The following is a 16,018-nucleotide window of genomic DNA, read 5'->3' as shown; positions in this document are numbered from 1 at the left end:
GAGGGGATGGAGACTTGTTGATTCACCGTATTATGGCTTCTGAGAGGGTTATTTATCTTTTACCATTCTGTTCATTAAAATTCCTCAGTGGACGGCCGGAGTGGGCTGATTTGATGGACACAACCATTCAAAATTGATTAACAACTGAGACCCCGTGAGTAGAGATAAAAGTCAGGTCTGGAGAGACACCCTTCAGACACACCAGGAGACACACTATTGGACATTGATTGAGTGTTGGAACCCACGGGAAGGTGTGGGGCATCGGAGACCGAACAAGGAGATCGGTCAGTAAAACTCACAGTGTTATAGCAGGTCCGGTGGGGGCTTGTGTGTGTGTCCACTCATGCCAGAGTGACGAGTCCACCACAGAAGAACGGTCTAGCTGAAGGACAGAGGGGTCATTAACTGAATGGCTACAACAACGAAACGACGGATCATGAACGTAAAGTAAGGTTTCCCTGACTGTAGCCGTCTCTCTCGCTCATCTCGCTCTCTCTCTCTCTTTCTCTCTCTTTCCAACGATTACAACACAACAACCATATATACCTCAGTACATATGAACTGAACTGAACTTTATACTTTTATATGACAATTCATTATCCCCTAGATATCGATAGAGCTTGTTTATTATTGCTTATTATTATTATTCCCACATTTTTAGATTTATTATTGCTAACGAGTATTATCTATGTATTTGCATTATTGATATTGATTTGCCTATTTTACTAATAAACACTTTTGAATATAGTACCACCAGACTCCAACGGATTCTTCTTTCTCTGCTGGTTAGACACCAAGTTACGGGGTACATAACATTGGAAACAGTACGAAAGGGAGCATAAGCAGATGATAGAGAAGGGCTGCGCTCAGACCGATGATATGAGATGCGTCTATTTTAACGTGAGGAGTTTTATGAAAAAAGTGGATGAGCTCCGAGCGTGTATCCGCACTTGGAGCTATGATGTTGTGGCCATTACAGAGACTTGGATAGTTTAGGGGCAGGAAAAGATCTTCGAGTGCCAAACTTTAGATGTTTCAGAAAGGACAGGGAGGAAGGCAAAAGAGTTCTCAACGAGTGTGGAAGTTAGGAGCAGGGGGGAATCAATATCTCTACTGGGTGTTTTTAATAGACCCAATTATAACAGGGGCATCGAGGAGCAGATAGGGAGACAGATTGCGCAAAAGGGAATTATAACAGTGTTTTTGTGGTGGGAGATTTTAATTTCCCAGAGTGAGGGGTTGAGATCGTGTGGAGTTTGTTAGGTGTATTCAGGAAGGCTTCATGACACAATATGTAGATAAGCCTACAAGAGGAGAGGCTGTACCTGATCTGGTATTGGGAAATGAACCTGGTCAGGAGTCAGGTTTCACCGCAGGAGAACATTTTCGAGATAATGAAGTACAGAGAACTGTGTGAATGGGAGAACAGGGCCAGATCATGATAATTCTCGTGGCGAAAGGGGTGCAGTGGTTTGGTATATAAACGTGAATACTGCAAACACCCTGTGAGCCAGAGACTGGGGACGGAGTTCAACTGTGAGCGAATATTCAGAAATGTTTTTGGTAAACTATCAGACTGGAACAACGTCACACTTGCTGCTCCGGGGGTAAATAGAAGATTTAATTACAGAATGGCTAATTTAGGAGTAATTTAGAGCAATTTACCGGGGCATTCTGCAGATTCCCACATCAGGAAGGTTCAGGGGCTTAACATTATGGAAGTGATGGTAATGTAGCTTGGACATCGGCATCCTGGGAGATGCCAGTCAGTGGTAGAAAATGTTTTGGCCCGCGAACTGGAGACCAGAGACTAGTGGGGTTCCGCGGGGTTCAGCGCTGGGTCCATTGATGTTTATCATTTCTGTTAGCGATCTGGATGATTTAATTACTGCAATGTTAGTTTTTGGCACAGCGACAGGTACTTTATATGTGTGATGGTCCGTAATTTTTAAATACGTTTCCAGTAATTCTGGAGTCAGATCTTTACTGTCAATATGCCACGCAGAAATCGGCCACTCAGCCCATCCAGCCTTCTGCCCCGTACAATAAAATCATGGCTTTCGCTCCGTGATGCCGCCTGCCGCCTGTCTCTTTCTGTAACCCGTCACCCCCCTCCACCAACCCCTTTTCCCACCACTGCCCCCACCCCCGCTGTATACTGTGTGCCGTGGCCTTGAACAGAATCAAAATCTTTGCTCCTACAGGATGTCGAGCGGATCAGTTGGAAGCCCCCACAATAAAAACAGACTCAAAGGGAAAGATAACATGCATTCATCTGAAATGACAAGTTTTGGAAACGGGAAACGTGTTGTCCGAACAGATTTTTGACACGCTTGCTTTGAAATCGGAACCCTTGGTTTCAGATCTGTTTTTAATCGTGGCATAAGCTGTGGAAAATCTCAGTAATGCTGACAAGAAAGTGTAGCATCACAAATAATATCGCCGCCGGAAGGGGTTAAAATGGAGCGAATGAGTTATTGATCACCGATGCAAAACACAAATCATGCATCGATTTGAAATAAAGATCGGAAACATATATCAGAGGCTGAATGATTCTCAGCTGAGTTCACTAAGAATATTCAGTCTCCGTGTGGATATATTTTCAAGTCGTTTTCTTTCAACTTCATAGCAGACAATCGGGCGAGGAGCCGGTGCTGCTGTTCTGTGAGACTCACAGCGCGACTTTCTGTGTGCAAGCTGCTGCCCGTCCGCAGGACGGATTCCGACACGCAGACATTCCTCGGATCAGGGAGCGGCGTTTCTGCTGGAAACAAATCCAAACGGTTCAACATTCCTCCCCTCCCTTCAACTGTCAGCAAAGCAGGCTGAATATTGTAGTCAAATCTTACTGTTACAGGGGGATATCAATAAAACGCGGTGACAGAGGAGAGAAAGTTCCCCAGTGTCAGCAATCTGAATGCCGACTTGTCACAAAGAAAGAAATATCTTTCTTTCTAAGAATATAAAAATAATGGAATTAGCCGATCTGCCACATTCTTAACTGAGACAATCCAAACAGTAAAATCTCACGGTTTCTCTGTTGTTTGTGTGTGTGTGTGTGTGTGTGTGTGTGTGTGTGTGTGTGTGTGTGTGTGTGTGTGTGTGTGTGTGTGTGTGTGTGTGTGTGTGACAGAGAGAGAGAGAGAGAGAGAGAGAGAGAGAGAGAGAGAGAGAGAGAGAGAGAGAGAGAGAGAGATCAGAGACGGAACCCTGCCCCGTGGGACATTTCGGATATCACTGTCGGTGTGAAACGTTCTACAGTGCTGGCTCAGTAGAAACCAACAGGACAATGTTTTGATTGAAGGTAATGACGTCGCTTCTCCTAATCCGTTTGGTCAGTAATTAATTCGTTAACTTGAACATTTCAGAGCTCCGTACTGCCATTGAATTCCCTCCCGGTCCGAACCCCGCTGTGAACGCTCCGTGGTTCTGACGAATCGGAGACAACACTTACTGCGATGTTGAAACCGGACGGAGTTCAGTGCGGTCCCGGGTGAGCGGTGTGCTCACCATGTACAGAGATTTCAGTCTGAGCTGCTACCTCCGAGGCTATTTATTTATACAGTGTCCATTACAGATACACTGGTCCGATTGAGCTGAAATAAGCGTACATGGCCGCATTTCTGGTGCGCGCACCCTCGGCGGCCCGGGGTATGTCCGACAGCGGGAGGAGAGGGGACTGGGGGCAAATGGAGGAAACACAGACAGGAATATCAAAGGCTGCGTTAACCGTCTCTCGCGGACGCGGGTAGTTTCTGTCTGAACTTCCGCGTAGGTCAAACAATTTCCCTCCTTGCCGTTCCATCACAACCAAAGGGGTTCTTTGTTTAATTCAGCGAATCCCAGGCTGTGGATTTGTTCCATCTCGGGTGATTCCCTCAATCGTGGTGGAACGGGAATGGTGTGGTGAAGTTGTGGGAAATTGCGAAATTGCCGCCCGCTGAGGATAAGTTGGATCCGAATAAGGGAATGGGAGAGAGGGCTCTGAGTGACGGGATAGCGAGGTTGTGGGCATCTCACGGCATGTTGTATGCAAACGGTTTTCATGCGCGTGGAGGAAGTTTGCTCTGAGGAGAAGCTGGCAAACTTATCCCGTCTCCAAACCCCGTCCCGAGTTTTTTCCGCCCTCTCAGACCGCAGGGTCAGTCAAGTTCAGGATGTCGTACGGGAACGGTGTTGTCAATGGGCCAGCAAATGCAGGAGTGGTGTCGAAATTGCTGGAGTAATGCAGACGAGGCCTACGGCTGGTCAGCATAGAGCCTCGTTATCTTTTGTAGGGGTACAAGGTGTGAAGAAAGGAGGGGGGTGAGCTCAGAGATAGGGCAGAAATGTTTGATGAGTTAAGGGAGGGGAGGAGGAGAAAGGGTAACTGTAACCATCTTTACCCTTGTGCTGTCCCTCTCCCTCGCCGTACCCCTCCCTGCCCCTCTAACTCTCTCTCAGCGCCTTGTTCTAAGCCTTCGAAATAATCCTTGCTCACCACTCCTCTCTCATTTGAACGACTTTTCACCCCTTCCTTTTCTCTCGCCGCTCTACTCCCTTTTCTTCCCCTTCCATGTCATTTCTCCTAAACTTCCCTCACCCCTCTGCTCCCCCACCTGCCCCCACTCCTCATGTTCCGGCCTAACGGACTACTCTCCCTCCTGTCACTCAGCTCTGTGAACGGCCAGCACTCTGCACCTACCAGTCCTTCCAAGAGAGGCAACACTTCACCTGCGAACCGGCTTGTGCTCATCTCTTGTATCCTGTCGTCCAGATGTGCCCTCCTCTGTATTGCCGAGATTCGTCTTAAATGTCATGCGGGAGACAATAAAAAAACAATTTGCATCTTTACTTATTCAGTACAATGACACAGTCTATAAAAGTGAGGCAAAGTGACATCAACTTACATAGAACATAGAACTTAGAATAGGACAGCACATTACAGGCCCTACGGCCCACAATGCTGTGCCGACCCTCAAACCCTGCCTCCCATATAACCCCCACTTTAATTTCCTCCATATGCCTGTCTAGTAGTCTCTTAAACTTCACTAGTTTATCTACCTCAACCACTGACTCAGGCAGTGCATTCTACGCACCAACCACTCTCTGAGTGAAACACCTTCCTCTAATATCCCCCATGAACTTCCCTCCTCTTACCTTAAAGCCAGGTCCTCTTGTACTGAGCAGTGGTGCCCTGGGGAAGAGGCGCTGGCTATCCACTCTATCTTTTCCTGTTAATATCTTGTATACCTCTATCATCTCTCCTCTCATCCTCCTTCTCTCCAAAGAGTAAAGCCCAAGCTCCCTTAATCTCTAATCATAATCCATACTCTCTAAACCCGGCAGCATCCCGGTAAATCTCCTCTGTACCCTTTCTAATGCTTCCACATCCTCGCTATAGTGAGGCGACCAGAACTGGACACAGTACTCCAAGTGTGGCCTAACCAGAGTTTTAAGGAGCTGCATTATTACCCCGCGACGCTTAAACTCTATCCCTCGACTTATGAAAGTTAACACCCCATAAGCTTTCATGGACGCTATTCCGATTACAGAGGAAGAGTTATTTTCAACCTAAAGCACATTAGGGTGGATTAATCCGCCAGGGCTGACCAGGTGTTCCCTAATACTCACTTCCTCCCTCACCAACATTCAGGGCCCCAGACAGTCCTTCCAGGTGAGGCGACACTTCACCTGTGAGTCGACTGTTGTGGTATACTGCGTCCGGTGCTCCCGGTGTGGCCTTTTATATATTGGTGAGACCCGACGCAGACAGGGAGACCGTTTCGCTGAACACCTACGCTCGGTCCGCCAGAGAAATCAGGATCTCCCAGTGGCCACACATCTTAATTCCACGTCCCATTCCCACTCTGATATGTCTATCCATGGCCTCCTCTACTGTCAAAATGAATCCAAACTCAAGTTGAAGGAACTATACCTTATATACCGGCTGGGTAGCCTCCAACCTGATGGCATGAACATTGACTTCTCTAACTTCCGTTAATGCCCCTCCTCCCCTTTTTACCCAATCCCTGACATAGTTAGTTGTTTGCCTTAATCTCAATCTCCCTCTGGTGCTCGCCCCCTCTCCTTTCTTTCTCCTGAGGCCCCCCGTCCCATGATCCTTTCTCTTCTCCAGCTCTGTATCACTTTCGCCAATCGCCTTTCCAGCTCTTAGCTTCATCCAACCCCCTCCGGTATTCTCCTATCATTTCGCATTTCCCCCTCCCCGCACTACTTTCAAATATTTTACTATCTTTCCTTTCGGTTAGTCCTTACGAAGGGTCTCGGCCCGAAACGTCGACAGCGCTTCTCACTATAGATGCTGCCTGGCCTGCTGTGTTCCACCAGCATTTTGTGTGTGTTGTTTGAATTTCCAGCATCTGCGGATTTCCACTTGTTTGTTCCATAAAATCCTCATCTTTCTTGTAAAGTTCTGCGATATCTGCACAATTTTTTCCCTCTAAACTTCTAGGACGGCTGGGCTCTGAAATATCGCCCATTAGTGTTTTCATACCACTGTTTTTTTTCTCAGTTCCACTCTGCAATCCTCACTACACGGGACCTGACCGAACACTGCTTTGACCTTTTCCCTCACAGTAAGGTCATCCATCCCCCTTTAATCGCGTCTAAAACAAGAGAAGCCCGGAGTACTGGGCTGCCAGTTCTGGCCCACCTGCATCGCTGGTAGAAACAACATCACCATTCCGTGCATTGGCCCTTGCACTGGGCTCATCTGGCTTTGATGAAAGCAGTGGGGAGACCAAGTTAACGGGACTCGGCAGGCTAACAGATCGGCACGGAGACCGGCAACGGTACAAAGTAAAACACCCGGTGCAGGATACGGAGACGAGAACATGTGTGCCGTGGCATATGGGTCATCGTGTAAGATAGACTATGGATGTAGGATATAGAGAACCGGAACTGTGCGTGATAAAGCGCCCGGTGTGCGATACCGAGACAGGGAAACATAATCTCAGCGTGGATTTGTTCGGTGGCGTGAACAGCCAGGATTAACATCCTTGTGAATTGAAAAAGTAGTGTTGATCTATCAATTCAAACCAGACCTCCATGTGTCCGCCCTATTCTATCACCTCACCCTCCTCATCACATTCATCCATCCCTCCCTCTTTGTTACCTCTCTCAGCCACCCGTCTCTCCTCAACGCCACTCTCCTTCACAGCTCCTCTTCTCACTTAACCCCTTCTATCGCCCAGTTTCCTCCCTCCGTCACCCCTTTCTCACTTATCGCTCCTTTGTGCTTACTACTTCGTCCTTCTCCCACTCCTTCTCTCCTGCCTCACGCCCCGCCCTCTCCTCTACGGCCTTGTCGCCCAAATCTGTCAGAGCCCCCCCCCACCTTCTCCGAGCAATCGTGTCACCCATCACTGCTCTTTATCCATCTCTTTCATCCCTCTCTATCGATTCGCAAAACTCTCACCTTTCATAGCTGGTCCTCGCTCACACCCATTCAAACATGCCTGCTGGAGCACACACCTCCTTCCTCATCCCTCTCTCACAGAACCCTCCTCAATATTCTGCATCCCTTCTCCCCCTCTCTCAACTCGTATCCTTCACACACCAACATTCCTATTCCCTCCTTGCTTTCCCCGTCTTTCACCTCTATTCTCCCTCACTCCCTCTCACTCACCCCTTCGCTCTCTCCCCATTTCCTTCCACCATTCCTTCCCGATCGCTCTCCTCAATCCCTCCCCATCTCTCGCTCCCTTCTTACCCCAACTCTCCTGACCACTCCCCCGCTCCCCAATTCTTCCGCTCCCCTGTCTCGTACTATTTCCCCTCTCTCACTCTCCCACACCCTCTACCTGCAGTCTCACACTCCTTCTCACGCCCTCTCACCTCTTCCGCTTGCTCCCACTGCCCTTCAAACTCTCTGTTATGTTCTCTCTCCCCTACGTCTGTGTTTGTCTCTCTCACACGCTCCCCATCCCTCACGCTATCTGCTCTCCATCGCCCTCTCTCTATACTCACCGCCCAGCTCTCTCTACTTCACACTCCATCTCAAACACTTCCCTTCATCCTACCCCAATCCTCGTCCAACCCGCTCTCTACCTCTCCCTCTCACTCACTCTCACACTTCCTCCTATACTACATGCCCTCTGCATCCTTCTCCCTCATAATTGACGCTCCAAATAATTACCCCTTCTGCATCACGACACCACACTCTCAAGCTGCCGCTCACCTTCACTTCCACAACTCGTCCCCTACCCTCAGACTCGCCTTACCCCTCAGCCACACGTTAGCCCCACACAGTCGATCTCACTTCCCTCTTTCCTCTCACTGTAAAAATTCGCTGACAACCGCCCCATTAACTTCTCACACACTCACCTTCCCCCTCACCCACCCTTGCCTCTCACGCGCGTCCTCACCATCACTCTTCCATACCCTCCCGCTCACCTTTCTCTTACACTCGTCCTTTCTCTCTCCCTCACTCTATATTAACTCTAATCCTCACCCTCAAATTCACGCTCACAAATACTCACCGTCTCCCTCACAGTCACTCTCTTACCCATTTCCCATCCCCCATATTCACTCCCCTTCCCTCACCAGAAACCTCAGCCTATCCAAACACTCAATCTTCCGCTTACCCTCACACCCGCTCCCACATTTTCAGCAGGAGCATTTAATAGGTAAATGCCAATTTATAACTGGGAAAGCTGCGAGTTCCATACGCTAGATAATGTTTTTTTTTTAATAATAAGGAATGTTGTTGTTCAGATGCAATGGTCTTACTTATTTAAAAGGAAAAGTGCAAAAATATTTCAAAGCAACTGCTGACGATTGGAGTTTGTTATAAATTAGACCCTCGGTACAAATGCTCGCTCCCGCAACAGAAATAATTAATTACAATATTAAAGCAACTTCGTTCATATCTGAATGTAAATGTTTTGTGGATCCTTGCTTTTATTTTTAGTAGTTTGGAAATTACTGCGGACATTGCATTTGCCCATTTATCATAAACTCAATCTTCGAGTGAATCTCTAAGAAAACCGGCGCAAAGACTCGGAAGCCCCTTTGTACCTCCGAGTTTTGAATTTATACACCTTTTAGAAATAGTCTACTCCTTTATTCATTTTACCAAAGTGCATGCCCACTCACTTCCTCCCATTATATTTCATCAGCCACTTCTTTGCCCAATACCTTAATAGGTGAATGGAGCGAATGAGTTATTGAACTCTGATGCAAAACACAGATAATGGATCGATTTGAAATAAAGATCGGAAAAAAATATCAGAAGCTGAATTATTCTCACCTTAATTCACTAAGAATATTCAGTCTCCGTGTGGATATATTTTCATGTCGTTTTCTTCCAGCTTCATAGCAGAGAATCGGGCGAGGAGCCGGTGCTGCTGTTCTGTGAGACTCACAGCGCGACTTTCTGTGTGCAAGCTGCTGCCCGTCCGCAGGACGGATTCCGACACGCAGACATTCCTCGGATCAGGGAGCGGCGTTTCTGCTGAAAACAAATCCAAACGGTTCAACATTCCTCCCCTCCCTTCAACTGTCAGCAAAGCAGGCTGAATGTTGTAGTCAAATCTTACTGTTCCAGGGGGATATCAATAAAACGCGGTGACAGAGGAAAGAAAGTTCCCCCGTGTCAGCAATCTGAATGCCGACTTGTCACAAAGAAAGAAATATCTTTCTTTCTAAGAATATAAAAATAATGGAATTAGCCGATCTGCCACATTCTTAACTGAGACAATCCAAACAGTAAAATCTCACGGTTTCTCTGTTGTTTTGAGTAGTTAGTTTTTGTGTGTGTGGTTTGTGTGTGTGTGTGTGTGTGTGTGTGTGTGTGTGTGTGTGTGTGTGTGTGTGTGTGTGTGTGTGTGTGTGTGTGTGTGTGTGTGTCTGTGTGTGTGTGTGTGTGTGTGTGTGTGTGTGTGTTTCTGTGTGTGTGTGACAGAGAGAGAGAGAGAGACAGAGAGATCAGAGAGAGAGAGAGAGAGAGACAGAGAGAGTGAGAGAGAGAAACAGAGAGAGATCAGAGAGAGTGAGAGAGAGAGAAACAGAGAGAGATCAGAGAGAGTGAGAGAGAAACAGAGAGAGAGAGATCAGAGAGAGTGAGAGAGAGAGAGAAACAGAGAGAGAGAGAGAGAGAGAGAGAGAGAGAGATCAGAGAGAGTGAGAGAGAGAAACAGAGAGAGATCAGAGAGAGTGAGAGAGAGAGAAACAGAGAGAGATCAGAGAGAGTGAGAGAGAGAGAAACAGAGAGAGAGAGAGAGATCAGAGAGAGTGAGAGAGAGAGAAACAGAGAGAGAGAGAGAGAGAGAGAGAGAGAGAGAGATCAGAGAGAGTGAGAGAGAGAAACAGAGAGAGATCAGAGAGAGTGAGAGAGAGAGAAACAGAGAGAGATCAGAGAGAGTGAGAGAGAGAGAAACAGAGAGAGAGAGAGAGAGATCAGAGAGAGAGAGAGAGAGAGAGAGAGAGAGAGAGAGAGAGAGAGAGAGAGAGAGAGAGAGAGAGAGAGAGAGATCAGAGACGGAACCCTGCCCCGTGGGACATTTCGGATATCACTGTCGATGTGAAACGTTCTACAGTGCTGGCTCAGTAGAAACCAACAGGACAATGTTTTGATTGAAGGTAATGACGTCGCTTCACCTAATCCGTTTGGTCAGTAATTAATTCGTTAACTTGAACATTTCAGAGCTCCGTCCTGCCATTGAATTCTCTCCCGGTCCGAACCCCGCTGTGAACGCTCCCTGGTTCTGACGAATCGGAGACAACACTTTCTGCGATGTTGAAACCGGACGGAGTTCAGTGCGGTCCCGGGTGAGCGGTGTGCTCACCATGTACAGAGATTTCAGTCTGAGCTGCTACCTCCGAGGCTATTTATTTATACAGTGTCCATTACAGATACACTGGTCCGATTGAGCTGGAATAAGCGTACATGGCCGCATTTCTGGTACGCGCACCCTCGGCGGCCCGTGGTATGTCCGGCAGCGGGAGGAGAGCTGACCGGGGGCAAATGGAGGAAACACAGACTGGAATATCAAACGCTGCGTTAACCGTCTCTCGCGGACGCGGGTAGTTTCTGTCTGAACTTCCGCTTAGGTCAAACAATTTCCCTCCTTGCCGTTCCATCACAACCAAAGGGGTTCTTTGTTTAATTCAGCGAAACCCAGGCTGTGGATTTGATCCATCTCGGGTGATTCACTCAATCGTGGTGGAACGGGAATGGTGTGGTGAAGTTGTGGGAAATTGCGAAATTGCCGCCCGCTGGGGATAAGATGGATCCGAATAAGGGAATGGGAGAGAGAGCTCTGAGTGACGGGATAGCGAGGTTGTGGGCATCTCACGGCATGTTGTATGCAAACGGTTTTCATGCGCGTGGAGGAAGTTTGCTCTGAGGAGAAGCTGGCAAACTTATCCCGTCTCCAGACCCCGTCCCGAGTTTTTCCGCCCTCTCAGACCGCAGGGTCGGTCAAGTTCAGGATGTCGTACGGGAACGGTGTTGTCAATGGGCCAGCAAATGCAGGAGTGGTGTCGGAATTGCTGGAGTAATGCAGACGAGGCCTACGGCTGGTCAGCATAGAGCCTCGTTATCTTTTGTAGGGGAACAAGGTGTGAAGAAAGGAGGGGGGTGAGCTCAGAGATAGGGCAGAAATGTTTGATGAGTTAAGGGAGGGGAGGAGGAGAAAGGGTAACTGTAACCATCTTTACCCTTGTGCTGTCCCTCTCCCTCGCCGTACCCCTCCCTGCCCCTCTAACTCACTCTCAGCGCCTTGTTCTAAGCCTTCGAAATAATCCTTGCTCACCACTCCTCTCTCATTTGAACGACTTTTCACCCCTTCCTTTTCTCTCGCCGCTCTACTCCCTTTTCTTCCCCTTCCATGTCATTTCTCCTAAACTTCCCTCACCCCTCTGCTCCCCCACCTGCCCCCACTCCTCATGTTCCGGCCTAACGGACTACTCTCCCTCCTGTCACTCAGCTCTGTGAACGGCCAGCACTCTGCACCTACCAGTCCTTCCAAGAGAGGCAACACTTCACCTGCGAACCGGCTTGTGCTCATCTCTTGTATCCTGTCGTCCAGATGTGCCCTCCTCTGTATTGCCGAGATTCGTCTTAAATGTCATGCGGGAGACAATAAAAAACAATTTGCATCTTTACTTATTCAGTACAATGACACAGTCTATAAAAGTGAGGCAAAGTGACATCAACTTACATAGAACATAGAACTTAGAATAGGACAGCACATTACAGGCCGCACGGCCCGCAACGTTGTGCCGACCCTCAAACCCTGCCTCCCATATAACCCCCACTTTAATTTCCTCCATATGCCTGTCTAGTGGTCTGTTAAACTTCACTAGTTTATCTGCCTCCACCACTGGCTCAGGCAGTGCATTCCACGCACCAACCACTCTCTGAGTGAAAAACCTTCCTCTAATATCCCCCATGAACTTCCCTCCTCTTACCATAAAGCCAGGTCCTCTTGTACTGAGCAGTTGTGCCCTGGGGAAGAGGCGCTGGCTATCCACTCTATCCTTTCCTGTTAATATCTTTTATACCTCTATCATGTCTCCTCTCATCCTCCTTCTCTCCAGAGAGTAAAGCCCTAGCTCCCTTAATCTCTGATCATAATCCATACTCTCTAAACCAGGCAGCATCCTGGTAAATCTCCTCTGTACCCTTTCCAATGCTTCCACATCCTCCTTATACTGAGGCGACCAGAACTGGACACTGTACTCCAAGTGTGGCCTAACCAGAGTTTTAAAGAGCTGCATCATTACATCTCGTCTCTTGAACTCTATTCCTTGACTTATGAAAGCTAACACCCCATAAGCTTTCTTAACTACCCTATCTACCGGTGAGGAAACTTTCAGGGATCTGTGGACATGTACCCCCAGGACACTCTGCTCCTCCACACTACCAAGTATGTTGCCATTTACCTTGTACTCTGCCTTGGAGTTTGTCCTTCCAAAGTGTACCACCTCACACTTTTCCGGGTTGAACTCCATCTGACACTTCCCAGCACACTTCTTCAGCCTATCAATGTCTCGCTGCAATCTTCGACAATCCTCTACACTATCTACAACATCACCAACCTTTATGTCCTCTGCAAACTTGCCAACCCACACTTCTACCCCCACATCCAGGTCGTTAATAAAACTCCCAAGAAGTAGAGGTCCCAGAACAGATCCTTGTGGGACACCACTAGTCACAACCCTTCAATCTGAATGTACTCCCTCCATCACGACCCTCTGCATTCTGCAGGCAAGCCAATTCTGAATCCACCTGGCCAAACTTCACAGGGCTGTTGGGCTGGTGGATGCGTATGCGTGGCTGGGAGAGGTAAGGCTGCGGAGTTTCAGGTGGTGAGGTATGAGGTGCTATGGCGGATACGCTCGTATGGTGAAGCCAGGTTAATCTGGACCATGCCTTTCACTAACGTCGTCCGGCACGAGTTGGTTCAATTAACTGGGTGTGCAGTGGGACACATCATCAGTAATGCATCCCCCAGATCATTGACTGTTTCGTGTCTTTAGTCATTAGAGATTTTCCCAAGGTGGCCCAGACAGGGCTGAACAGACCAGGCTTGTGTTTTTCCCATGGACCAGGATAATGAGAGGCATGTAATTCTGAGGGTAATTATATTTTTAAACATCATTACCTGGCGTCCGTATGTTTGGGATTGCGTGGGTTAAATTGACAGTGTTTAGTGGGCATTCAGTATCACTGCACATGAGCTGAGTAGAGACTTGTTTTCTGTGGCTCCATCTTGGGTTTAACTTACTGCTACTCTCTCGCCTTTTGGTTATCTGGGCTTTTTTATTGCCAGTTCTAAGTTAGGGACAGACTTGTGGGCCGAAGGGCCTGTAGTGCCGAAGATTTTCTATGTTTCGATAACATTAAAATTGGAACTTTTCCAACTTAGAATCTCAACCCACGGACTACAACTGGTTTTCTCCATTAAATGCTGGCGCAGCTCAGCATGCCCAGGCAGGATCTTTGCCAAGTACCAGCAGCTGAGGTTTCGGGCCAAGATCCGTCATCATGACTGGAAAAAATAATATGAAAAGTTTCAGCAAGACAATGAGAGAGGGTTGCAGGATGTGAAAAGCGGTGGGTGATAGGGAACACAAGGAGATGGGGATAGGTGTATTAAACAGATGGAAGATGCTAGATGTAAGTGTTGAAGTGCTGCAGAAGGGGCTACCTGATAGGAGAGCGCTGAAGAGCATGGGACATGGGGAAGTGGGTGGACCCCAAGGGCATGTGATGGGCAGGGTCACAGAATTGAGGAGAGGGGGAAATGGTAACTGTAAAGTGGAAACAATTACCGGAAGTTCGAGGGATCGCTGTTGTCATGTTTGTATTTGATCGTTGATTTCTGGAGTTGCAGTAATTGCCTCCTTTGGCCTTCTCCATGGATTTCCCTCATCGGCCGGTTTCTCATCGATCTTTTTGAAAGAGAACATTCAAAGGAATGGCACTGTGGCCAGTGGGTGCAAAGCGTTCCCCTACACAAAATTTCTGTCATTTTGCAGTTTCGTTCCCAAATAGCAGATCGGCACTCTAATCGGGACTTACAAATTGTGATGAGGTAAACCTTTTTCAACACATTTGCAAACACTTTCTCATTTAGTCCTGTTTCTTTAGGGGTTTCCGAGTGAATATATTGAAAGTTTAAAATTCTACTATAAAAACGTTATGTTTGTAAGAACTTTGACCTCTTGGCAAATTTATTCCTCTAAATCTCTTGGTCAGTAACTTGGCCCCATTAAAGCCTTTCTTATTTCACCACACTAGAAGAGCTCTTCTGTCTGTCCTGATGGAGCACTGCCATCAAAATATCACTGATTAGCAATGCCACACATCCCCCTTTCGTCCCTGAAGGTCTGTCACATCAATAAAAAACAGAACCTCCGAAACCAGACCTATCTGTTGAGTAAATACAGAAGAAGAAAATATTTAGGGTCTTCCACCATTTATTTTGACTCTCCAAATGCATTAGCGTTCTTGTCATCCAGAGGACCAAATTTGTCACTAACAAAGTTAATCCGGGATCTCAGCTTGCCGACGACCATTCTCAAGGTCACGACACTATTTACACCATGCTTAACCGTTTGATTCCTAACGTTGCTTGAGGTCATCAGCATCTGATTCACGACTTCTCCACTATCGGCTCGGCACTCTGGTTCCCATCAAACTGCAACACTCGTTTAAACCTCACTATGCAGCAATAACAAACTATCCCTCCAGGATATTAGTCCACTTCCAGAGAAGGTTCAGACTGTCCCTTCCGTAAAGATTCCACCTAGCCATTTATCCAAAGAGCCTTATTCCCTCATCCCACACTAACTGCTCAGCCACGTTGAAACTGAATACTCTTCCAAATTCTGCACTCATTACTTCGGGGCACAGCGATCATTCCCGAGATCGCAACCCTGGAGGTCCTGCTCTTCAGCATCTGACTCACTGAATTCCGTTTACAGAGCCTCATCCCTCATCTGAATCACATCATTAGAGTCATAATGAACCGAATGAGGCTTTTCAGCCCACCTAATTACTGTTGAGAACGATTGCTGTTGATGAACCCCCAAGCCAGAATCTGGACGAAGAGAGAAACGAAGACTTGAAGGGCACGGTTTTATGGTGCTGGGGAGTAGGTATTGAGGAGAGGTCAGGAGTAAGTCTTTCTTTTACTCAGAGAGAGTGTGTGTGCATGGAATAGGTTGTCTGCAGTGGTGCTGGAGGCAGATATGATAGGGCTTTTTCAAGCGACTCCTAGGTATGAGCATGGAGCTTAGAAAAATAGAGGTTTAAGGGTATCCCTTAGTAATTTTTAAAGGAAGTACATGTTCGGCAGAGGCTTGTGGTCCGAAGGCCTGTATTTTTCTTTAGGTTTTCTATGTTTTTCTGACAGATATACATCCCCTATTTCGGTGTTGCAAATTGGACAATTTGTCTCACAGAGTATTGGTACGTGGGAATAGTAGTATTCAATTTCTAAGCTGTTGGCCCGGTTTCAACAGCCTTACGTTGTTGTTTTTGCAGAGGCTGTATACGAGCTTC

General features: G+C 47.5%; 1 long non-coding RNA gene across 3 annotated transcripts; it reads right to left on the bottom strand.

The window, feature by feature from the left end:
- Positions 1-2,355: 2,355 nt before the first annotated feature.
- LOC140724334 (uncharacterized) lies at positions 2,356-12,073 on the bottom strand. 3 transcript variants are annotated; one of them, XR_012098098.1, is made up of 4 exons: positions 11,964-12,073; positions 9,254-9,457; positions 4,685-4,787; positions 2,356-2,764 (listed from the first exon to the last, which is right to left on the bottom strand). It is a non-coding gene; the product is annotated as an uncharacterized lncRNA (long non-coding RNA). The 3 variants fall into 3 exon arrangements; XR_012098099.1 differs by having other exon boundaries at positions 9,254-9,454; positions 11,964-12,065; XR_012098100.1 differs by having other exon boundaries at positions 9,254-9,454; positions 11,993-12,053.
- Between the last annotated feature and the right edge of the window lie 3,945 nt (positions 12,074-16,018).

Source organism: Hemitrygon akajei, unplaced genomic scaffold (genome assembly GCF_048418815.1).
Source record: "Hemitrygon akajei unplaced genomic scaffold, sHemAka1.3 Scf000189, whole genome shotgun sequence".
Classification (NCBI taxonomy): Eukaryota; Metazoa; Chordata; class Chondrichthyes; order Myliobatiformes; family Dasyatidae; genus Hemitrygon; species Hemitrygon akajei.
This window is presented reverse-complemented; position numbering and strand designations above follow the sequence as displayed.